The following is a 25,950-nucleotide window of genomic DNA, read 5'->3' as shown; positions in this document are numbered from 1 at the left end:
TCGGTGATTATTTGAAGTTTGTGGAATATAAAAGAGAAACTTCTTCAATCACCTCTTCCCTGTTGCAGAAGAAGCCATTACAAGGCTCACAGATAGGGTCAAAGGAGACCATCATGGTGAAAATGTCAAAGTCCCCTCACTGGTACCACACTGGGAAGAGGACAAGTATAGACGTGGTCTAACCCACTGCCCTGGGACTTAATGTGGTTCTTTAAAGCATTGTGTGGAGACTTTGAGGCACCTTCAGAGAAACTAAAATTAAGTAGCGGTAACAGTTTATAGAAATAAATAACTAAACATTAAAAAGCTGTTGAGGTTAAGTTAATTATGTATTTAAATTCAAAATTTCATACAGAGGACAATATGACCACCAGAGCTGCCTTCCAATGGGCTGAATAGACTGCCTCACAAGTCGTGAGAAGCCAGGCATTGAACACATTTAATCAAAGCCAGATGGAAATTTGTCAGGGTCACTGAAGAGAAGGTTCTCAGAGCCCCTGATTCTTCTCTTGCCCTCACATCACCCCCAGCTCCACTTGTGCAAATCCCACCCGTTCTACAACCACAACGTGTCCGTCTTTTTTTTCACACTTGATGTAGCCACAATCACCTGGTCCCAACAACAGGGTCCACCTCCTGTTCAGTCTACCTTTTTTACCGAGACTTCATTCACACCCAGCAAATAGTACATCAAATTACATCATCCTGATGAAAGTACCCAGCACTTAGAATACAGTCCAAAACCTCTACTCTGGTCCAAAAGATCTTGAAAGATTTAGTTCCCCTTTATCTTTCCAGATCACTTTTTTCCCCTCTCCTACTCTCACTACATTCTGGCTATAGCAGTCTCCTTTCTGTGCCTTCAGCAAATCAAAGTCCATTTCACTTTGGTGGGGGGAAGGGGGAGGTGAGGAGTGCCTTTTCATGGCTGCTGCTTCTTCCTTAACACTCTTCCCTTTGGCCCTTCTTATTGTACATATCATCTCTGAGCTATCAGCCCTGACCATGCAATGTGTGTCCATTTACTTTCTCCAATGTTTTCATTCATAAACCCATCAGTATCTAAAATACCCTCATATATTCATTTGCTTGTTTATTTACTTCAACCTGCTTTTTCCACAACGATGTTATCTTTTTTTTTAATGTTTATTTATTATTGAGAGACAGAGTGCGACAGAACATGAGCACAGGAGGGAAAGACAGAAGAGGAGACACAGCATCTGAAGCAGGCTCCAGGTTCTGAGCTATCAGCACAGAGCCCGACACGGGGCTTGAGCCCGCCAACTGCGAGATCATGACCTGAGCCAAAGCTGGACGCCCAACCGACCCAGCCACCCAGGCGCCCCTACAACTATGTTATCTTTAAAAGGACAGAGACAGCCTCTGTGTGTCCTTATTGTCACTGAAGCCCCAGGTTCCAGTGTAGTCTGTGGCATAGAGTGGGCATTAACGTCTTCGTCTCTGAGATTTTTTCATTAGTGGCACAGCTACTACCCACAGGGTCTGTCTCCTTAATTCTCTAACATTCTTCTTAGCTCCCAGGGGCTTTTTTCACTCACTTGTCACTACTGTTCTCTTACCTCATTGCTTTATTTTCAGATCTTCATGTTATTTTTACCTTTTCCATTTTTGCGTTGATTTTGACAATCAACTCTTCTTCTTAAACGTTTCCATGTTGCTTGAGACATTTTATCTTAGAACTTTCTGTCTTGGAGAATTTGGGTGTCTTAGCTACCCCGAGTAGTTCTAGATGTGTGAGACTGTGGAAGGCAGGGCCACAACAAAACAGAACTTATCGCAGACAGTGCAAATGAAGAGGCTTAGAAGAGACTAGTTTCTAATGAAGAAGTGAAGGAAAAAAGGAACCAGAACCTACACAGGTAGCTGCCCCTAAGGAGCCCAGTGAAGGAGGAAGACATACTCTGATCTTCCTTCTCCCGCTGCCCAATCTCCTGTGCATACCTACCATTATGGTAGGTCAACAAACATAGAAAGTGGAAGGGAAGCAGTGGATGGCTTTGTCATTCCCCTGACGCTCCAAGCCGATCTGATCTCCAAAGATACAAGGCCTTTGGCTTCATTGAAAATTCACCATCTTGAAATCTACGTGGGTTTCTTTTTTCATGGGAGCCAACAAATTCATGACAATTCTCAGGCCAATTGGATAGAAGTGCAGCAGGTGTTATACACCAATCCTTTCTCCTTTTAGGATTGACTGCTAAACTGAGAAGGTCTGGGCCCCCCAGCTGGGACAGCAATGGTCCCAGCTGCAGAGACCTGGGATGACTCGGGGGAGGAGCTAAAGAACAGGACTGATGACACCAGTACCCACCCCACACCCTGTTCTCTGGTGGCACATTTTTTATACCTCTGTTAAAGTCCTTACTGTGGGTCTGCATGATGTAGACGATTGGATTTGTCCTCCCCTAACAACACGCAACCACTGCAGACAAGAACATGTGTCACATTCATTCTTTTGTTCTCACAGCACCTACAAATGTGCTTTACCAGACTTGTTCAGTAAATATTAGATGAGAGAATGCGTCCTTTCTACAGTCTCTCAAAATTCTGCCTTTGGAACTAAGTAGCTCAGGACGTAACAGTTATTGCATCACAATAGGAGATATATGTAAAATGAAATAAAAATTTCAGAATTCCTCTTTGTGCTATGTTATTTTTTCACCTTCTTCTGCCATGCTGGTACCTCTATGAGGGCTGACATCCATAGACAGCTCATACATGCTCTCTTCCAGCTGGTGATGGTAGGTATATATTGAATTACCTTCATATATTTTTGATAATCAGTTGCCTATATATGTTTGGATTGACTTTAGGACTTTCTATTCTGTTCTTATTCTATGTGTCTATTATGTGTCAATACAATACTGTCCTGGTTATTGAGAGTTTACAGTAATTTCTCATATAATGAAGATCAGGTAGTGATCTTCCTCCAACTTTATTCTTTTTCTAAATTGCTTTGTTTAATACTGGTCTTTTATATTTCTAAGCAAAATTTAGCATTTGCTTGTCAAGTTCTGCTAAATGACTACTGAGATTTTTATCAGAAAAGCACTGAATTTTCCAACCAAAAAAGTATGTCATATCTCTCCATTTACTCAGGTTTTTAAAAATTTCTTTAAGTGATATTTTGTAGTTTTCAGTGTAAAGATCTATTATCTTTTGTCATTTTTACCCCTAATTATTACACACTTTTTATGATTTGAATATTTTCAGATTTATTGAGGCTTTGAGTATCAATTATGGTCACTCTTGGTATTCCCTATGCATTTTAAAATAATGCATATTCTGGGGCGCCTGGGTGGCTCAGTCGGTTAAGCGGCCGACTTCGGCTCAGGTCATGATCTCACGGTCCGTGAGTTCGAGCCCCGCATCGGGTTCTGTGCTGACAGCTCAGAGCCTGGAGCCTGTTTCAGATTCTGTGTCTCCCTCTCTCTGACCCTCCCCCGTTCATGCTCTGTCTCTCTCTGTCTCAAAAATAAATAAACGTTAAAAAAAAAATTTTTTAAAAAAATAAATAAAATAAAATAAAATAATGCATATTCTATTGTTGTTGGGTGAAGTATTCTGTAAAGATGACTTTTGTGAAGGTACAAGACCATGTTTTTTCACTATTTTATATCTTTATTGGTTTTTGATTTACTTGTTCTATTAATTATTTGATAAAAAAGTATTGTAATCTTTGTTTATAATTGTGGATTTTTCTATTACTCCTTAGATTTTGTTAGGTTTTTTTTTTTAATTTTTTTTAACGTTTATTTATTTTTGAGGCAGAGAGAGACAGAGCATGAACAGGGGAGGGTCAGAGAGAGGGAGACACAGAATCTGAAACAGGGTCCAGGCTCTGAGCCGTCAGCACAGAGCCCGACGCGGGGCTCGAACCCACAGACAGTGAGATCGTGACCTGAGCCAAAGTCGGACGCTTAGCCGATTGAGCCACCCAGGCGCCCCAGATTTTGTTAGTTTTTGCTTCATATATTTTGAAGTCTTGCAATTGGGTGCATAAATATTTAGATCTGTTATGTTTTCTTGATAAATTGACTTATTTGTCATTGTGAATTAACATTTTTTTATACCTGGTGACTTTTTGTTCTGAAATCCATTGACTGATATTAATATATCCATTCCAGCTTTCTTTTGATTCGTGTTGGCATGGTGTATATTTTCCCATTCACTCACTTTAACTCTATTGTGTTTTTATAATGAATGTGCTCTTCTTATTAGTCCTTGTTTTTGATACAATCTCACAGTCTCTGACTTTCATTTGAGAGTCTCTAGTCCATTTATATTTAATGTGATTATTGATCAGGTTAGTATTAAACTTATTTCTATAGAAGACTATTTCTTTCTCCTCTTTTTCTGCCTTCTTTCAGATTAATTGACTGTTTTTTTAATGCTATTATTTCACCTTTGTTGGCTTTTAAATTATAAATCTCTGCCTTATTATTCTAGAGCATACTTTGGGGTTTGTAGTATGTATCATCAACTCATTATAGCCTACTTACAAGTGACTAAATACTGTTTCACGTATAACATATAATATATGAGCCTCACAGTAGTATACTTCAATTTCTTCCCTTCCATCCTTTATGCTATTATTGCCATACCTTTCATTTTTACATATGTTATAACCCCCTACACAAGACTATTATTTTTGTTTAAATGCTTATTATTTACAGATTTAAACAACAAGTAAATCCTTATGAATTTACCCATGTTGTATCTCTTCTTACCTTCTTTATTTCTTTGTCAAGATTCAAATTTTTATCTGGTATCCTTTTTATTTTCCTCAAGGACTTTCTTTAATATTCTGTATGGTTGAGTGTGCTGATAATGAACACTTTCAACCAGTGACTGAAAGAGTCTTTATTTTGTCTTTGAATTGAAAAGATATTTTTTAAATGTAGGATTCTGGAGTGACATCTTTTTTTTATTTTATTTTAGTACTTTAAAGGTATTGCTTCACTGTCTTCTTGATTGCATTGTTTCTGACACACTCAAAAAAAATTTGCTATCACATTTATCATTGACTCTTTGTATGCAATGAGCTTTTGTCTCTGGATGCTTTTATGATTTGTTTTTATCATTGGTTTGAGCAAATTGTTGTGTTTGGGTAAAATTTTCTTCACATCTTTTCTGTTTAGGGTTCATTAAATTTCTTTGATCTATGGGATTACCTGTATCATCAACACTGAAAAATGGGGGGCCATTATTTCTTCAAATAGTTTTCTTCTCCATCCCCTCCCCAAAAACTCTATATAGGTATATATTAGGTCTCTATGGCCTTTCCAAAGTTCACTAATGTTCTTTTAATTGTATATTTGGGTCTTTTTCTGTGCTTAATTTCAGAAAGTTTTCACTGCAACATTGTTACATTCATTAATATTTTCTTCTACAGTGTCTGATCTATTGTTAATCCTTTCCAGTATCTATAAATAACCTCAGCCATTACAGTTTCTGTTCTCAGAGATTGATCTGGGCTTTTAAAAATATCCTCTATGTTTCTACTTAATATTTTGAATATAAAGAATGCAGTTACAATAATTGTTTTGGTATACTTTTCTACTAATTTTAACATTTGTGTCAGTTCTGCACTTGTTTTGATTAATTCTTCTCCCTACTATGGATTGTATCTTCCTTTTTCACATGCCTAGTAATTTTTGATCAGATGCCATACATCATGTACTTTATATTTGTTGGTGCTGGATATTTTTGTTTTCCTATAAATGTATTTTTTAATTTTTTTAATGTCTACTTATTTTTGAAGAAGGGAGAGAGCATGAGCAGGGGAAGAGCAGAGAGAGAGGGGGACACAGAATCCTAAGCAGACTCCAGGCTCTGAGTTATCAGCACAGAGCCCGACGTGGGGCTTGAATTCACGAACTGCAAGATCATGACCTGAGTTGAAGTCAGGTGCTTAACCGACTGAGCCACCCAGGTGCCCCATCCTATAAATATTCTCAATCTTTGCTCTGAAATTTAGTTACATTACTTGGAAGAAATTAAATATTTTGAGGTCTTGTTTCTAAGACTTGCTAAGCAGTCCTAGATTGTGATTAATCTAGGAATGATTATATTGTACTATCGAGGCGATATTTCTCTGTGTATTCTACCAATGCTTAATGAAACATGTGGCTTTCTAGTCTTGTTAATGAGATCAGGAATACTTCCTTAACCCATGTCACTCCAGGCACTTCTTTTAGGTGATGCTTTTCCCAGCCTGCCATAGTTTCCTCACACACATATGTTGATCAGGACTCAGGTGAATACTTAAGGGTTACCCTCTGCAGATCTCTGGAGTTCTCTATCTGTACAGCTCTGTCTCTCTCTGATATTCTGCCCTGTGAACTGTAACTACCTTCATCTTCCTTGTCTTTTAACCATGTCTCCTCCTCTCAGAGAGTTCACCTGTCTTCAATTTTGGTTTTCCTTTCCTGTGCCATGATGCAGGAACTCTTTCCATACAGTACCATGAGGCAATCACAGGTAACTCCATTTGTTTACCCGACGTCGAGTGTTTGAAAACAATTGGTTCATATGTTTCATCCATTTCAGTTGTTTTATACGGGAAGGTAAATATAGTCCCCATTATTCTATCCTGTTTTGAAGTAGAAGTAAGATTGCTGCTTTAATGTTTATCTCTTTTTTAATGCAGAGTTTAGAGAATAAACAGTTAAAGTCTAGAAAGCTTAAAGAATGATGGTGAAACAAAAGTCAACAAGGGTGAAGAGTTTGGGTAAAGGCAGAGGGTAGGGGATTGGAGCAGGCAAGAAGATCTTAGTTGCCAGTAGTGACTCATGCAGGAAAGGAATAGAAAGGTAATATAAGAACTATAAACATGGATTTCCCTAGGTTTGAATCACATGAAAATGTTCAGGATATGCAATGAAATTTGAATTATTTTCTTAAAATTATTTTTTGTTGTCAAACTATGTGTTCTGTTTTGGTTTGTTTTCAAATACTATGCCATGAATAAACTGGCTTTTGTGCAGATTATAATACTATCATATATATGTGTAATATATGTGTACTATATATGTAATATACATGCAATATATATGTAATACATGTGTATATGTATATATGTATAATGTGTATGTAATAATTACATATACGTGATAGTATTATCATATAATCTATGTATATATGTGTGTGCACATACATATACATGCATGCATGTATGTATATGTATACATATATGTATACATATGAAATATATATGTAATAATTACATGTGTATGGAAGTATTATAGTATTATAATCTATATATATGATATATATATATATCATATATATATAATTACATACATAATGCAGATTATAAATACTGCCATGGACTTCAAAAGTCTGTATCTTTCCATGTGTTTTTCCTTCTCTTTGGAATGTGATTCCACCTTGATCTAACTAAACTCCTCACATCCTTGTTCATCCAGTAGAAGCATCACGTCCCTGGTGACATCCTCCCCCTCTGCCACCCAGGCTAAGCCTGCTTCTCTCTCTTCTCTGCTCCTTTAGTTTGTTGCTCGTGTGTACACAAATTCCAACACTTTCAGTATCATATAGCAATTACTGTTTATCTGCTATTTTCCTCAGCAAACTGAGAGCATATGAAAGGCAGGAACAACATCTCAATCACTTTTGATAAAGTTTCTCAGTACTTATATAAAATTATATCTATTCCTTTCCCGTTTCCCCTTCTACTGTATATTGAAACATTTACACACACACACACACACACACACACACACACACATATATATACACATATATATATACACATATATGTGTGTGTGTGTGTGTGTGGTTTATACCTCACTTTTTGTCCAAAACTTAATCCTGCAGAAAGCTGCAATTATCACCTTATAAGCCTATTAAAATAATGAATTGTATTTACCAGTTCATGGTTCCAAACTTGGCTGTGTATCATCTCCCATCCCAGACACAGAAAATCAGAATTTCAGAAGAGTGATTCCAGGAATATATATTTTTAAATGCTCACCAGAGTGAGTCTGGTCATTGACAGATATCTGACTTTATTCCTAATTTGATGTGCTAAGATCTGGGATTGCCTTTCTGGACTGAAGCATTCTGGGAGAGTTCGTTGCCCAGGGACCTAGTTAAATTTGAAGATTTACAATAGAACAAAGATGATACAGGACGAAAGATTTGGATGGAGATGTAAAAATTAATATAGACACATACACACCTCTCTTTCCTACCTAGGCTGGTGAGTATAGTCAGTAACTATGTATGTATTTATTGCAAGAGATAAACAACTGAGTGGTAGGTGCCCTTGCCATTTGAATAAGTGAGCCTATTAGGAATAAATTATGCATGGTCACTTTCTTTTTTCTTTTTTTTTTTCTGTCCCTCTTTTGCCATTTTCCAGGAATCGCATCCCATAATTGGGTTGTAATAAAATGTGACTGCTCGGGCAATGCTGGCATTCATCTACATGCTCCTGCCACTTCAGCCCAGGGCGTTCTCTCCTTCTTCCTGGTTCTCCCTCATCTCCCGCCAACCCCCCTTGCAGAGCACTGATGAGATGTGACAACAGAAAACACAAGTGCATTTCCTCGAGATTTACCAACATCCAGAAGGAAAGCTCAAAGGAAAAGGAACAATAGAAAAGGGGACTTGTGGAGGGAAGACAGTTCCTAAGCCTGTCGTTTGCAAATGTCAGCTCCATTCTCTGGGAGCTCTGGAGACTGTTAAGCAAACCTGTTTCTAATGAATACAACAAGAGCCATTTGAATCCTCTAGACTTGAACCAGTCACATTTAACAGATCACCCAGTCTATCTTCCATTATCCTCAGAGGCAACCTGGGCCTCGCAGCATCTTTTCAATTTCAGCCTCAAATGGTCCAAGCTATAGGCTTCAATAGGATTCAGCACGTAAATGATGTGAGAGGGCTAATATACTTTCCACATAATATTATATAATTGTTATGTATTTTGTAGTCGTATGTACCATAGTATTATATAATTACTTTACTTATCCTATTCTCTTAACATGTTAGATTTCAGTGATCAATTAGTCTTGATTATTTATTAACACAGCCAGGGGAGCAGCCTAGAAATGGATAGAGCCAGTGGATTTTCTTCTCCACTCCAGCATTCATTAGCTGGGTCAAACACTTATCCTCTGCAGGCCTGTTTCTGCACGTGTAAGAATGAGATCAAATGTCGTCTTACTGAAAATGTTTGCTGAAAGAAACCAAGGCAAGGATGTATTTGAAAGGTGTAAAGTAATATAAAATTATGAGCTCGTATAATTATTGGTATGATTATTTCCAAATGTCTAGAGCTGCCTTTTTACTTCACTGAGTTCTTTGTTGAGTTATATTCCACAAAATGGAGAACGTACTATTCTTCAACATTACTTGGTTGAACATGCCCATCATCCCTTTAGTTGGCTGCTTCAATTCACAAATCATTCTTGTCATTCTGACTTCTCTTCCCTTTGCTACCATATATCTGATCCTGAGGGGTCCATTGAGCAAGAATATTAAATAGGGCGCAGTGCTGATAAGATTCTCCATCACCTTCTTCCAAGGACATTAATTCCACCGGATCCATTTCGTATACACTTCTTCCTGTGCAATGACTAGTCCCACTATGACCTTTCCCAAATACAGACATCACAATGAAAGTTTGTAGGCCAAAAAGTTAATGGCAAAAGGCTGATTTTCTGTAAATGAACAAGGTACTAGCCCTGTACAAGGATCGGAACAGTTTTGCACTTATGAAATTATTTACATGTATTGATGATAATGCATTGTCTTACGCTAAATAGTAATTTAGCATAAACAAAGAGTACATTGGGGCACCTGGGTGGCTCAGTCGGTTAAGCCTCCGACTTTAGCTCAGGTCCTGATCTTGTGGTTCGTGGGTTTGAGCCCCACATCGGACTCTGTGCTGACAGCTCAGAGCCTGGAGCCTGCTTCCGATTCTGTGTGTCCTTCTCTCTCTCTGACCCTCCCCGACTTGTGCGCTCTGTTTCTCAAAAATAAATGTTAAAATAAATAAATAAATAAATAGGACATTACGCTACTCTGTGTACTTCTTCAAACAAATAAATGTGCTGAACGCACCCCCACACCAGTGGGGATTTCTCAAAGAACCACATAGCTGTCAACAGTCCTGATGCCCAAGTGCCACTACATAGAATCTGATGTGATGATGTTCTTGTTTTAGCTATCTTTGTAGAAAACAAAAATCGGAAGTCAAGGAAAAGGAGGGAGACAGAGATAAGCCGAAAGAGAATGCAAAGTATAAAAATGAAGAGAAGAAAGAGAAAAAAAGAAAAGGGGAAAGGATAGGAGAAGTAAGAAGAGGGCTGTACGTAGCATATTGGTATATTTTGAGATGAATATTCATTATAATATATACTGGATGCAGTAAGATTTTCTTTTTCTCTTTCCTTTCTCAATTCCCATTGGCAATAGCTGGAATAGAGAATGATGAACATGTATCAGAGATCGTGAAATCAACAGCAAAGGGTAAGGGATGCAGAAAGGGAAGCATTTTATGAGATGAATACAAAAGCTTTGCTAAAAAGGAACTATGATAATGCTTTATGTTGAAAAATCACTTTTCAGCATTAAGGCATCTCCACATGTCATCTTATGTAGTGAAGAAGGTCGACAGAATCATAGTTAATATTTTTCTTGAGAAGTGGTTGGTATCCCTTCACAACCTTGCCCCAACAAAACTGGCCAAAACTTGCTACCACCCAAGCCATGTTCAACCCCGTTCAGCTTACTTTTGCTCTTTCATGAGATGGTCAGAACTAGCAGGTTATCTGAGGTAGGATGGTATAGACCGGAAAAGGGCCTGCAGTCAAAGGTTCTCACCGAGGTTCAGCAGATATGTGAGTGGGTGGGAGCCATTCATGATGGAAAACTTGTGTCCTCTAATACACGGCAGAAAGTAGAATTCAGAAGGATGCTTTTGGTGATGGTTCCAACAAGCAGTCGTTCATCAGGCGGTTGGACTGGAAATAGTAGGGCCCCCAGCCCAGCTGATGATCAGAAAACAGCAACAGGCAATATCCCCGACTGTGTTGGTAGGTTATCCCTCCCTGCACCCCACCAGAGTCTGGCTTTCAGAGGCCACCAGAACAATGAGGGTATGGTGAAGAAGAGACTGGCCTGAAGAGATACACAAGAGACCAGGTTCCTAGGATCATGGTACAAATCCTAAACCATCAGAGCAGAAGATTTGGTTTCATGCTAAGTCACCCGAATGTTGGATAAGAACCACGTAAATCCTGGGGTGCCTGGGTGGCTCAGTCGGCAGAACGTCCGACTTCGGCTCAGGTCACGATCTCATGGCTTGTGAGTTCGAGCCCCGCGTCGGGCTCTGGGCTGATAGCTCAGAGCCTGGAGCCTGTTTCGGATTCTGTGTCTCCCTCTCTCTGCCCCTCCCCTGTTCACGCTCTGTCTCTGTCTCTCTCAAAATTAAATAATTAACATTTTTAAAAATTTAAAAAATAAAAATAAAAAAGAAGCGCATAAATTCCTACCTTGGAAAGGGAGCGTTGTAGCCCACATAGGGGGACAAGATGAGTTTACAGGAAAAGACCAATGGGGTTGGGGGGGGGGGGGGTTATGGGCTCAAAGTATTGCCACCTTACCTCAGGGTGTGCCTCGGGTCCCCCAATCACCTGGTTCTTTCTGCTGAATTATAATATCTAATTTTTATGTAAAATTCCCATGTAACTGGCCAAAATTTGTAAAGCAGAGTGTAAGCCAACCAAAACATTTCTGAGGAGTGTTGGTTTTAGATCTCTGTGACCTACTATGGAATTTAACACTATTTATATACAGTCCTATAAAGTTCTCTACTTTTTAGTGTCTATTATTCCTTTTTTGTCAATTAAATTTCAGGCCAGAGCTGTCATGTCATCACTGGTCATAGTTTTCATGGTACCCAATACTGTGCCTAACAAATACCGATGGTTTACATGATTGTATATGAGAGTATCTAGAACGAAGATCAAAATACTAAAAAAGACATTGGCACATTATGGAAGGGAGTCGAAAAATAATGACTTGGTCCTAACATCACTTAGGAAGTGAGAACACGTACCACCAAGAAAGTCTCGATCAACAGACAAAAACAGAAACTAAAACTACAACACAAAAACAACACAAAATACGACAACAGAAAACCAAACAGAAAATAGAAGTATGCCAACTCACCGTTTTAGGAAAAGAAAGTGTGCTGAAACAAAAAAAAATTGCACGAATTCAACAGTTTGGCAAATAACCTTGCTGGTACTGGAGAGACATCTGTAGATGATTCTCCAGCTACCTGGAAATAGGAGAAAAAAGGAAAGAGAGGAAGGGGAAGAAAGAGAAGAAAGAAAAGAAAAGAAAAGAAAAGAAAAGAAAAGAAAAGAAAAGAAAAGAAAAGAAAAGAAAAGAAAAAGAGGAGAGGAGAGGAGAGGAGAGGGGAGGGGAAGAGAAGGGAGGGGAGGGGAGAGGAGGGAAGGGAAGGGAAGGGAAGGGAAGGGAAGGGAAGGGAAGGGAAGGGAAGGGAAGGGAACAGAGGAGAGGAAAGGAAAGGAAAGGAAAGGAAAGGAAAGGAAAGGAAAAGAAAGGGAAAGGAAAAGGAAAAGGAAAAGGAAAGAAAAAGAGCTTAAAAAGAACAGGTAGAAGTTTGAGAGAAGACCCCAATACATTCAACATGGTCCAAGCAAGAAAAGGGGGGTGTGATGTTAAGCAGCTGGTTAAGAGCTGAACTCTGTCTCTTGCTGCTCCCCATTGAATGACTTCTCACGGGTACCTTGAAGTCAGGGATGGTAGAAAGAATCAGCAAATGCTACAGTGAAGAGCTTCCTTCACTCCCAATCCCAAATACCTTTCCAGAAGGTCATTTAACATTTACCAGTATATCACTGTATCATATAGATATTCATGACTTCCTACTTCTCAGAAACAACGGCTGTGAAAAGTCAGCAGGCAGTGAAGGGCGAGCTCAAGCTGCCAGCAGCCCTGCCCTGGGAGAATTTCAGCTCCCCTCGCCACACCTTTCCCCTCCTTCCCCACACTGTGGAGCTGACTCCCTGAGCTCACAGATGCCCAACTTTGTTCCCTTTTATTTTTATTTTTTGTTAACGTTTCTTTATTTTTGAGAGACAGAAACAGAGCGTGAACAGGGGAGGGGCAGAGAGAGAGGGAGAGGGAGACACAGAATCCGAAGCAGGCTCCAGGCTCTGAGCTGTCAGCACAGAGTCGGACGTGGGGCTGGAACCCACGAACCGCAAAGCCATGACCTGGGCCACAGTCGGATGCTTAACCGACTAAACCCCCCAGGCGCCCTTTTAAAATAGACGCCTGTTCCCTTTTAAAATAGTGTCTCTTACCAGCATCTGGCAACAGCATCTGGGACACTTCTGGGCTGCTTAGACCCATGTAAACTGTCCGTCAATTACTAGACCTGTGCCAACCTCCCAGCCCAAACTATCAGTACTCAGGGGCCAGCAGTGGACGGTGGAGAGAGAGAAAAGGAGAGACTGAGAAGCCTACACGGAAGAAAGTACCTTTCTGGAAACTTCTGCTGGCCTATGAAATAATGTCTTTTCACTCAGCTGGGATCAATGTGGATATGGCTCATTAAACAAAACCCCATATAAGAAAAGGTAAATTTGGTAACAAGTATTTATTTTAATAAAGAATTCACCATAGGATAACATTAAATAACTGGCTTCCCGAGTGCACTTACATAAAATCTTTTTAAGAGCACTGCCATTATAGAAAGTGAGCTAATATTTAAGCTGAGTGTACAATGACTCTTTAGGGGAAAGAGTGGTTTAACCACTGAGCATAATTGTGGGTCTGCTTTAAAATTTAGGAAGTCACTGGTTTCTATGGCTCTACTATAATAATTTCTCTTTTCTGCACTATGGCTGGCTCATCACAAAGAGTGCAAGAGTGGGTACCTTCCCAAGATAGAAGGGGCTGGAAACGGACGTGCTTCGGATTCTATCACCTTTGTCAACAGGAATGAAATATTCTTTGTATGTCAATTGAAATAGTGACTGGACACATTTACAAAGATTCAGTAGCTTTCCACTTCCACAAAATATTAAAATTGGAATTCTATCACTGCATGGTCATTAACAATGTTAAAGTTAGATAATCATGGGCTTATAAATCCTGCCAAGTTTTTAACGGATCGATTTCATTCTGGTACCCATGAAACTCCGATAAGCGCATTAGCTTTTGTGTCATTGTTTGAAATGTAACCAGGCGCTCCTGAACAACCATAATTTTGCCTCCAATGAGAAAAAGCTGATGGAGCAGGAGGAAGCAGGGGGCGAGAGGAGGGACAAGAAGGAAGGATTTACGAAGGATGCACCCCACGGTGGGTCGTAGTAGTCAATTTTACGCAGGTTTTCTTTTTTTAAGTTTATTTATTTTGAGTGAAAGGGAGGCAAGTGCAGAGAGAGAGAGGGAGAGAGAGAGAGAATCCCAAGCCCGCTCCACGCTGTCAGCTCAAAGCCCGACGCGGGGCTCGATCTCATAAACCATGGGATCACAACTTGAGCCGTAATCAAAAGTCGGCCACTGAACCGACTGAGCCACTCAGGTACCTCTTATGCAAGTTTTCTAATTGTATCTCACCACCCAAGAAAATAACACAAACTTCAAGACCCTATGTTACATCTGTTTTACAAATGTGCAAATTCGGCTTGTCCAAATGCACAGACGTGGGTGTTCAGAGTCAGAATTGGCATTTTGAGTCTATTTGACTGAAATCTATTATTTGGGGAGACATTGTTGACTATGTGTCCCAAAACAGTGCACATTCATTTTACAAAGTTAGGAAACAACAGGAATATTTTTAAATGAAATAAAAACATGGATTAATTATCTCATCTAGAGATGTTCCTGGTTTATTTATAGTTATTGCCTTTCAGTTACTTTTCAATACATGGGGTTTTTTTTTCTGTTTTATGATGTTCTTTTTTTCCTCCTTATAGAAAGAATACATCTTCCTTGTAGAAAATGCAGAGAAGTATAGAGAAAGTAAAACTCATCTATTATTTGTTATAGTTCCTGAGCCAGGCACACAATGAGCTGATTAATCAATGGTTTATTTTCCTATTTATTGTTTCTATACTTGAAATTATACTCTATATATGTAGAATGCTGTATCAATTTTATAGAACATGAGTATGCTTTGTAAAAGACTGCATAATTTCCCATCGTATGAATTGACCCTCATTTAGGTAACCATTTCCCTTTTATTATAAAGTTGGGTCATTTTCAGGTATCCAACAGTGCGGTGAATATGTTGGCTCATGTACTCCCACCTTGAATCATTTTCTTAGGATAAATTTCTACAAGTGAATCATTAAGTTAAAACATCTGAGAATTTTTTTTTTTTACGTTCTTGATACAAATGGCCCAAACTGCTTCCCAAAGTGATTGAAACAATTTACAAATCCACCTGCAGAGCCCAAGACTGATTTTAACGAGGATTTTATGTTGATCAAAACGTGCTCCTTCTTGCCATTATTTCTAAGGACTCTGTTCTTCCCTTCTTAGCACTTACCAAAATTTGTAGGTCCTGTAGCATATTGGTTTAATGGGAGCCTGTTTTATTAACTATAACCCTGGTGAAAACAGGAACTCTCTCTCTCTCTCTCTCTCTCTCTCTCTTTTTCCCACCGTTAAACAGCCAGTACTCAACCAGTTAGGGCCCAACACGGAAGAAACAATTATGTTTGTTGAATGTTCGGTAGAGGATGATGTTTCAGAGTATTTCAACACCAGAATCATCCAGACAAGATAACTCTGAGAGGATCATTTTTAATGATCATCCTGGTTTTTCATGAATTGTGATAACTGAAGGATTTGCTCTGGCATTCAGCACATGGTCAGGTTCCAGGCTCTGGAACAGTAGACCTTGATGTCATAGCATTCCAACCGTGACGGGTCCCATCCACGAGGACCTCGGCAGATTCTGATGGCTTCCCACTGGACTCTCCTGGTGGGGAGTGAAGGGCCTGTAGGCATGTGGGGTGGGGTCTCCCCCATTTACACATGAGTTACAATGTTTCCATTAAGTAACCATTCAAGGTGAGGCCCCCTGGCTCTCTTTGAAGCCAGACTCCTCCCTGAGGCTTGAAAAGAAACCACACTGCAAAATCACCAAAGAGTTAACAAAGACTTTTGCAACCAAAGCAAAACAATCAGACACAACGGGGGATGGTCCTGTGTGTTACTTTGTCCCAGAGACTTTTTTTTTGTATCTGTTCACTAGGGCACAGTCCTCTCTCACCCCTGGGGGAAAACCTTGGCTGGTGGGTTCATTTCCTCCCGCTGTGTAAGATGGTCACATCAAGTGAACATCAGCATCGCGGACGCTCTCGGTTCTATGGTGACTTTAAGTTGCCGAATACAGCCTTGATTTGAACATTAGAAGCTCATCCACCTCATGTTACACACACACTCAGTACTCCTGGACTCGGCTAGGATTTAAATAAGGCCAGTCTTCGAGCAGAGGAGTGTTCCTCTTCCTCGCTCTCTCTCTCTCTCTCCTCAGAACCTCTTCCCCATATTTTTGAGTCTTGTGATCCACTTTGAGGGTGTGGGGCATGAGCACAGAGGAGGAGAAGACAGGGCAGATGATTTTACTCAACTGTAACAGCGGTCATGTGGCTCTGGGTTTTCTAGGTCCCGACAGGTGTATTGGGGTCACCTTCTTTCTCCTACAGCAGCTGAGAGGTTGTGGCAGAGCCGGCCCCAAGGGCCCTGGACTGCACCCTGGGGACCAGGCAAAGTCCCCCGAAGCCCCCACACCCTGCCCCACCACTCAGGGACTCTCCCCAGGTCCCGCTAACCTTCCAGGGAGTTCTTTGGGCCAGAATTAAAGGGCTCCAGCCACTTGTCCCTGCTTTACCCCACCCATGACAGATATCTCATTTATGAAAACCACTCCTAAATCCTTGGCTCCTACCAGCGGGGCCACCGTGCAGCGCACCTCTCTTTTGCGTCCCCAGATGTAGCAGAGGCAGCGGCTTGCCACCTCGGACCCTGCAGGACTTGGCGCCGGGGCTGGTCCTCGGTCATCCCTGCGCAGGGGAGGAGACGGCTCCGCCCCGCTTCTCCACCTGCCTCAGTCCCGCAGGGGATCCCTCTTTCCTTCACTCCGCTTTGGAGATGCCAATAGCGAGAGAGACGCCCACACTGCCCAGCACCCGCAAGGCCACCCCCAAGGTGTGCCGGCAGGGGGGTTGGGGAGAGGACGCTAAGCTCCAGCGGCCTGCCGAGCCCTGGTGTGGCGGCCGGAACGGAGGAGGCGTGCGTGTCCCCTATCACATGCTCCCCAGAGGGCCAGCAGTCTGCAGACTGATAAGGTGGCCCTTGGGAGGAAAAATGAGGAACCCTGTCGCCCTTTGAGAGAACCGTCGGGGTGAAGGGGAGACACCAAAGGGACAACGCCTGCGGGCACTTCTCTCCAGGTTCACACCTGATACAAAATTTAGACACAACCATAAGCAAGCAGGGTGTCTGCGATGACTTAATTCAGGATGTTCCAGCCTGCTTTCTTTTCCTTTTCCTTTTCTTTTTTTTTAAAGCTTTATTTATTTATTTGGGGGGGGGGGTGATGAGCAGGGGAGGGGCAGAGAGAAAAACAGAGAGAGGGAGAGAGAGAATCCCAAGCAGGCTCCGCGCAGGCAGCATGGAGCCCGATGGGGGACTCAAACTCACGGACGGCGAGATCCTGACCTGAGCCCAAACCAAGAGTCAGCGGCCGAACCGACTGAGCCACCCAGGCGCTCCACTGTTTCCTCTTCCAAAGGCACATCCGTGGGATGTACGTCTGGCTTTCCTTTCCCATGAACATCCATCCGCCACACCGTTCATGAGTCCGTCCGTACCCACAGGTCTGCGTGTCTCCAGCACAATACTCTTCCCTCCCTTTCCACGCGTGGCCCCAGTGAGGCTGGGACAGCCCCCTTCATATCCCACGTGCCCCTCTCATATCTGCTGTGACCACCTCAGGATTAAATCATCCTGCACTGTCTGTGCGCTCCTGTGCTCATTTGCTTTTCGTACGCGTGTGTCTTACCTCCTGAAACAGAGTTGAGACCTATAACCTGAGGGACGATTGCATCTCAGGCTGTGTCTCCACACCAGGCTGTTCTGCCTTCATTGTTAACCTTCCATTTCCCCCCATTTCCTGCAGGGCAAAGGCAGACCTTCCAAGGACACCGTACAGCTCCATTATGTTATAACTAGTTGTAACATAATTGGAGTTTTATGCATCAAAGCTTTGCAGAGGCACAGATGGAAAGCAACTCTTGGAATTCCCTCAGTAACCGTGGTTCAGGCTTAGCTGCTCAATACAGAAATATTAAATATTAATTGTGTGCCAGGCACCAGACACAAAGGAGCCACCTTCAAAGAGCTTGCATCGCACTGCCCGTGATCCTTTTCCATTGCCGCTCGGAACCAATGACCACAAACTCAGTGGCTTCAGAAAACACAAAGTTATTCCAGAGCTCTGGACACCAGACGAATGAAACTGTTCTCAGCAGGCTAAAACCGAGGTGAGGGTGGGGCTGTGTTCCCTCTGGAGGCTCTAGGGGAGAATCGGTTTCCTTGCCTTTTCCAGATTCTGGAGGCTGACTGCATTTGTTGGGGCGTGGCCCCTTCCGTCACAAGCCAGCAATGTGCCCTTAGGTCTTACCTTTTGCCCCACTCCATCCTTCTCTCTGCCATCACATTCTCTCCTCCAAGTTTTCTTCTCCCATCGTCTCCTTTTAGGAACCCTTGTGATTGCATTGGGTCCACTTGCATAATCCAGGCTAATCTCCTTAAGATCGGCGGACTAACAACCTTAATTCCGTCCACACCCTTGATTCCCCAGGGTCACGTAATGGGACACAGGCATGGGCTCCAGGGACATCTTTAAGGAACAATTGTTGTACCTACTATATTGATAGAGATAGTTCACCATAAATGAGTAAAGTCAAATGGTTTATGACAGAAAAGAAGTCTGCACCGAGGGGAGCACAGGAGAGCAGGGAGACACAAGGATTCTGTGCTCATTTCTGCCTGGTAGAGGGTCAGAGATTACTCTAAAATGAGATGTCTTTGGAAGCAGAGCCCAAGAAATGGTATAGTCTCTCATCAGGCTGACGATATGATATAATGCTTGAAGAAAGTAATTCTGAGCACAGAGGACAGTGGGAGAAAAAAAATGCTTATTTATGAAACAGCATGATAAGTTAATATAAATTGAGAGACTTTTAAAAACATTGCAAGAGTATAGTGTACCAAGATAGACAGAGAAGGAAACAGGGCCATGTCATGGAAAGCCTTGCATGATATATTGAGGATTGGGGGCTTTATATGTTTTTTTTAATTTATTTATTTATTTTGAGAGAGAGAGCTTGTACACACGAGTGGGGGAGGAGCAGAGAGAGAGGGAAGAAGAGAATCCCAAGCAGGCTCCTCTCTGTCAAAGCAGAGCCCCATGCAGGGCTGGAACTCACAAACCATGAGACCGTGACCTGAGCCAAAGAATCGGAAGCTATACTGACTGAGCCACCCAGGCACCCCCCGGAATTTACCTTGAAAATACTAACACTTGAGGGTGTTTAAGGAACAAATCAGGGTGATGAGGTAGGTGTTTTTAGAACAACTACTCTAACCAAGAGGAGTGCAGGACGAGAGGTAAGAAATTCAGGAAATGATGAGAGCCTGAGCTGAAAGAGTTTCAGTGAGGACGGAGAAAGTAATTGGATGGAAAAAATGTTGAGTAGAATTTGCTAGACTGGGTGACTGATTGGGTTTATAGAGAAAAAGAGAAGAGAGTTTCCAAGATGACTCACAGGATTTGTTTTGAGTGACTGATATGATCCAGTGAAAAGGGATCTTAGGAAAAAGAGCATGTTTAAGGATAAAGACAGAGTTGTGCTCTATTTGGGATGTATTTATCATAAGATACAGCTGACCCTTGAACAACATGGATTTGAACTGCACGGGTCCACTTATAGGCAGTTTTTTTCAAGTACAGTGCAGTACTGAAAATGTATTTCTGGTCAACCATAGGCTGTTAGTAGCTAGGTTTTGGGGGAGTCAAAGGTTATATCCAAATTTTTGACTGTGTGGGGCGTCAGCACCCCCAACACCAACATCGTTCAAACGTCAACTGTGCTCGCAAGGGATGTCATGATTTCCAAGAGGCAGTTGGTTGCGTTGGCCTGGAAATAGGACAATGTGGGCTAGACATTTAGATAGAAGAGACATCATTATATCGATGTTAGTTGAAGCTATGACAATGGCTGAGTATAAAGTGAGGAAAAAGCTGACCAAGCACAGAACCCTGGATACCACCAACATTCATAGGATGGGAAGGATAAGAGGACCCAGCTGAGGAAACTAAAAGATACTGAGGAATCTGAGGAGAAAACCCAGAGAGAGAAAATTCTGTCATGGCAGTCAAAGGAGAGACTTTCAAGAAGGGAATGATCAATAGTGTCAAATATCACAGGAAGGTCAAGGAAGGAGATGATGATTAAAAGCCCCTTGGACTCAGTGATTAGGAGGACCCTGCTGACCTTTGTTAGTATCACCGAAGATATGGAACAGAAACCTAATTGCAGTGAGTTAGGGAATGAACTGGTGGTAAGCAAGTGAAGAGTATGCCGTCAATGTTATTAGCTTTGAAGGAAGAGTCGGCAATAATTAGAATCAAAAGAGGCTTCTTTGGTTTTGTTTTTCAGGTAACGACATAAGGATTTCAAATCTTCCTTTCTTCATGAAATTCTTTACAACCGTCTCAAAAAGAATTGAGGGCTTCCTTCTCTGAATCCCCATAAAATGGCTACCTACCACCGAGAAGGTCTCCATGACATGGACAGAATCCCGCTTGGTAATCTCATGCCTGCCACACGGAAAGAGGTCAGCAAACATTTTTAAATGAATGAGTGGAAGGATGAATCGATGAATCAGTGAATCAATGAATCAATGAATGAATAAAAAGGTTTCTGTCGGCTGACCAATTTTTGGAACACAGAAATGCTCACATATGCTGGTTGAAAAATAGAGTTCAATGATGTTGTTTTGTCACTGGACACCAAGAAATACGATGCTTAGGCAGTATTCAATATATTTCTTTATAACCAACAAACAATAACTGGCAGAACATTTCCCACCTTAGGGATTTAATTTTCATTACAACGCTCTCTTTACTGCTCACACTACCCTTTCTAATAAGTAACCTGAAGTAAAAGCATCCTGGAGAGACGATTCTTTAGAGAGAGTTTCACTTTGCTATACAATTCCTGCTGCCTGACCCCTACCAGCCTCAGGGGATGAATAGGGCTACTTTCTTTCCCTGTTAAGCCCTAGTGAGAGTAGGGACTTCATGGGCACCCCTTGGAGAGCTCGGCATGTTTCCCCTGAAGACTGAGGGTCTGATTTTTACCTAAGGAAGACTAAAGATGAAAGGGATGCCTGCTTAGAGACAGAGGAAAGAGTGGTGGCTGTGCTGGGAGTCAGGTGCACTTACACCAACAATGAGGTGAGAGGGTGTGCGTTCTGGGCACGAGGTGTGGACCCTTCAGAAGAGAGCTGGCCTAAACCAACTTTCAAAGGGGTCCTGCTAAAAAGGACTAGTCTGCAGGTTAGGCCACCAGAGAGAGGCTCAGAGACAAGGAACAGTGTGGGGGGATGGTGACTAGGAAGGCAGAAGGAGGCATCGCCCACGTCAATGGAACAGCAGGAACAGTCTGGTTCCAGAGCGCAGGGGGAAGAGGACATAAGTATGTGAAATAAGACGGTAGCCGTGGATGGTGGAAGACACAATGGATCCAAGATGCATTTTAGAGTGGGATGAGCAGAACCTGATGACCTGTCAACTGGGGGACATACATGAGGGGAGCCAAGGAGGACTGTCAGATAACGTGTGATGCCATCCAGGCAGACAGGACATCCAGGGAGAGAAATATTGGGAGGAGAGGAAATTAAAAAAAAAAATAAGCTCATTTGTAGATATGTTTCATCTTCGATGAGCAGTTAGGACTCCAACATGCAGCTAGACATTTTTTTTTTAATCACTATGATAAAAATACTTAACATGAGATCTATGCACATCACAGATGTTTAAGTGCACACTACGGTATTGCCCACGACAAGCGCAATGTTGTAGAGTAACTCCTTAGAGATAGTAGATCTCTCATTACCTCGTGTAACTGAAACTTTATGAGAACAACTCCTCATTAGGAGCCTCAAATTTCCATCGGGGAATATCCTCTTCCTGGCTTGTAGGTAGCTGCCTTCTTGCAGGGTCCTCACATGGTAGAAAAAGGAAGCTCAGGTGTCTCTTCCTCTTCTTATAAGGGCACTAATCCCATTCTTGAGCGATCCACCCTTGCAATCTAATCAACCCCTAAAGGCTTTACCATCCCCATACCTTCACATTGGGGTTTAGAACTGAAACATATGCCCTTAGGGGGAGACATAAACCTTCAGTTCATGATACTCTCCTTCTATTGGGTTTGACCTATGTCCTGGGAGTTGCGAGGAATTTAGATATCATCCTGGAAATGGACATGGAGGCTGGGATAGGACAACTGGCCACTGGTCATCATTATCTCTCCTCCATGACTTCCAGTATGATGTAATTCATGTCACCGCTCCCTCGCATGTGTGCTTAGGTCTCCAGGACCAGCCAACATAAACCCTGTTTTCCTGAATGTCAAGGTCCCTTTGAGGTCTACAGGCCCACTCTCAGATTTCCTAAGCTCTTCCCTGTGGGCTCAAGAACTCTGTGAACATGTTCTGGGGTAAGGGGGTAGGTACAATATGGTGACTACAGCAAACAACACTATATTGCATATATTGTATATGTGTATACAATACTCTATTGTATATTGTATATGTATATTCCAAATATATATTAAATATATCTGAAAGTTGCTAAGAGAGCAGATTTTTAAAGTTCTCACCACACACACACAGAATGTAACTATGGGAAGTGATGGATACGTCAACTAAACTTATCGTGGTAATCATTTCGCAAGATACACATATATCAAGTCACACTAAATTTACACAATGTTATATGCAAATTGTGTCTCAATAAAGATGTGGAAAAATAGAACTCCGTGTTCTCTTTACTGTTTCCCTCACATGATACTGTGGTAGATGAACCGTGTAGGGAAAGAAGAAGTTTTCCTCGGCCTTGGACAAAGTTTTCCTCAACCTTGGACCCTGACTGGGTCTGAAAATTAGAGTAACAAAGAGAGGTTCACAAAAGAGGATCATATACATTATTTAAAATACGTTTTCCGTAACATGAGAAGCTTCACAAGGAAGGGAAGACCCAAAGAGATGGCTAACCCAGAGTGTTCTGAAGTTGGGTTTGATGACGAGGGCAAAGCGATGGAGAGATGTGATAGGGCAAAGGTGAGATAAATGTAACCGGGGGACCATAGCAAGATCTGTTATTTCAGATCCCTCTCTGTGGTCCCTTGTCTTCAGAGACAAGAATGCTCCTTTCAGGTGCTTGGGTGGCTCGGTCACTAGAGCATCTGACTCTTGATTTGGGCTCCAGTCACGATCCCAGGGCCCTGCACTGACAGGCGCAGAGCCTGCTTGGGATTCTCTTTCTCCTTCTCACTCTGACCCTCCTCCACAGTAAATAAATAAATAAATAAATAAATAAATAAATGCTCCTTTCCTCCGAGAACAGGGTGGGCACCTCTCATGTGAGGGTTTTAGGACCTGCTTCAGGGGAAGGTCAGACTGGTGTTTTTGCACACGCCATTTCTCAAACTCTCCGGCTTCAAATACTCAGTGTGCCAAGGAGCCATCTTTTGGCGTAGCACGTCCTGAATCTCGTCGCCTCGTAAGGCTATCTTCACGCCTCCCGGATGCCTCTCATCCTTTGCGGTTGGTCTGTTCTGACAAACGGCTGGCCTGGCACTTGGAGATCAGGTAAGCAGCCTCTCCGGGCTACACCCTGGGAAATACGGCGCAGTGATCTTCCCCTCTGAGATCCCCTTGACACTGACCTGGGTCTGTACTTTCTGCCTATCCAAGCCCTGGGCGGATGAGGGACACTATGCAGGACCCACGTGACCATCAGCTGCCCTCTGTTCTGCTGTCCTGTCTCCTAGTGAGACAAAGCCTCTTTGGCCCATGCTTAGAAGAGTTTGGTTTCCCTTTCCTGGGAGTGGGGAGCAAGGGGACTAAAGGTCTACACCCACTATCGTGCCAATATTGAAAAGTCTCTTTTCGGGGCGCCTGGGTGGCGCAGTCGGTTAAGCGTCCGACTTCAGCCAGGTCACGATCTCGCGGTCCGTGAGTTCGAGCCCCGCGTCAGGCTCTGGGCTGATGGCTCGGAGCCTGGAGCCTGCTTCCGATTCTGTGTCTCCCTCTCTCTCTGACCCTCCCCCGTTCATGCTCTGTCTCTCTCTGTCCCAAAAATAAATAAAAAACGTTGAAAAAAAAAATTAAAAAAAAAAAAATAAAAAAAATAAAAAGAAAAAAAATAAAAAAGAAAAGTCTCTTTTCACTGGGGAATTGCACCTACCACGAAATCCACACTAGAGGCCCACTTGGAGACATTCAGAGGCCAACGTTTGGCTCTTTGTTTTCTCCGTATCTTCCCTGCGCCGAGAAAATTAACAGGATGGCGATACCGTGGCCCAAATGGCGAGGAAAGGAAATGCTACCCGAGGGCCTTTAGTTAAAAATCTCCAAATCGCGTCTTGTGATGTCACAGGAGCACAGAGCGTGGCTTTCGGGGCTATGGCAGCCGCAACTATGCTTTGGGCTCTGATCTTCCTCTTGCAGCTTTTCAACGAAAGATCACACATCCTAACTCCCACCTGGATACATGAGGATCCTCTGCCTTATTGGAGTTTACAGAATATTGATAAGTAACGAGGGATCAGTGCGTCTGGGTCAGGGCGGAAGACTGAACACCCAGGTCTTTGGGTTTCAGGGCTGCCTGGGTGAGCACCTTCCCCTATTGCCTTCTTCCTGCCATCCCCTCCTTGAGCGTCCCTTAAAAATATTTCAAATGTTATTTTTTAAACTGAATTAAGAAGACGGTTATGCTTTTTTCTTTTTTCTTTTTTTTTTTTTTTTCGCTTTTTTCTTTTTTAAAGCAACCGCTGGCCTCGTGGTGTGATACTGATGTTATCAGGTCCCTCCGGAAAGGATACCACAGAAAGATGGAGCCCCTCTCCTGCCGCCCCTCCCTCCCACCCCCTCTCCCACCGAATTGTCAGGAAAATTCTCGGTGCCTCTCTCCAAAGGCACCTTAACAGCTGTGAACTCCTGACCTAATTGTTCTAATGGCATTCCCAAGCTCCCCTGCTCAAGGCCAGAGAAATCACAGCCCTTTGGACCTCCAGCCAGTAATTCATGGTACTTAGTCAAACTCCTGCCCCCTCCCCCCTTCCTTCCCCCCACCTTGTCCTCCTGCCCTCACTCTCTGCTCTCTCCTCACACCAGTCTGAAGCAGCTTGATCACCTGCCAACCGGTATTGATTTTTGCTTCCCAATCTCCAGGCTGGATAGAAGGAAAAGATTAAAAACAGTTTGTCAGTTTGAAGTTGAATAAGAATTCGGCACAGGGGACGTCTTAGAAATGTGAGCGAGTTGGGGAGGGGGAGGTGGGGAGTGTGGGCAGTCAAGGCCAAAGCGAGTCTTATGGGAGTTTAACCCTTTCTCTCAACCAGCCCCAGAGTTTTGGGGAGGGGACCGGACTGTAATCCTGCACTCTCCCCTTTTTCTGTGGCTCCTGTGCTCAGACTCCCTCCGGATTCTCTCTTAGCCCACAGTAAGCCGCACAAATTGGGATTGTCCCAGGCCCTGGGGCACCACTCCCCACTCCCTTCAGCCTAGGATCCCAGCTACCTCCTGTGGGGTCACTTGGCCCTTACTTGC

At 42.5% G+C, this 25,950-nt stretch overlaps 2 long non-coding RNA genes across 2 annotated transcripts; both read left to right on the top strand.

Annotated features, from left to right (window-relative positions):
* Nucleotides 1-2,665: 2,665 nt before the first annotated feature.
* On the top strand, nucleotides 2,666-10,521 carry LOC122211872. Its single transcript, XR_006198874.1, has 2 exons — nucleotides 2,666-2,762; nucleotides 10,468-10,521. It is a non-coding gene; the product is annotated as an uncharacterized LOC122211872 (long non-coding RNA).
* A 7,709-nt stretch (nucleotides 10,522-18,230) lies between these two features.
* On the top strand, nucleotides 18,231-21,046 carry LOC122211873. Its single transcript, XR_006198875.1, has 2 exons — nucleotides 18,231-18,590; nucleotides 20,772-21,046. It is a non-coding gene; the product is annotated as an uncharacterized LOC122211873 (long non-coding RNA).
* Nucleotides 21,047-25,950: the final 4,904 nt, after the last annotated feature.

The sequence above is a fragment of the Panthera leo genome, chromosome F3 (assembly GCF_018350215.1).
Source record: "Panthera leo isolate Ple1 chromosome F3, P.leo_Ple1_pat1.1, whole genome shotgun sequence".
Taxonomy (NCBI): Eukaryota; Metazoa; Chordata; class Mammalia; order Carnivora; family Felidae; genus Panthera; species Panthera leo.
This window is presented reverse-complemented; position numbering and strand designations above follow the sequence as displayed.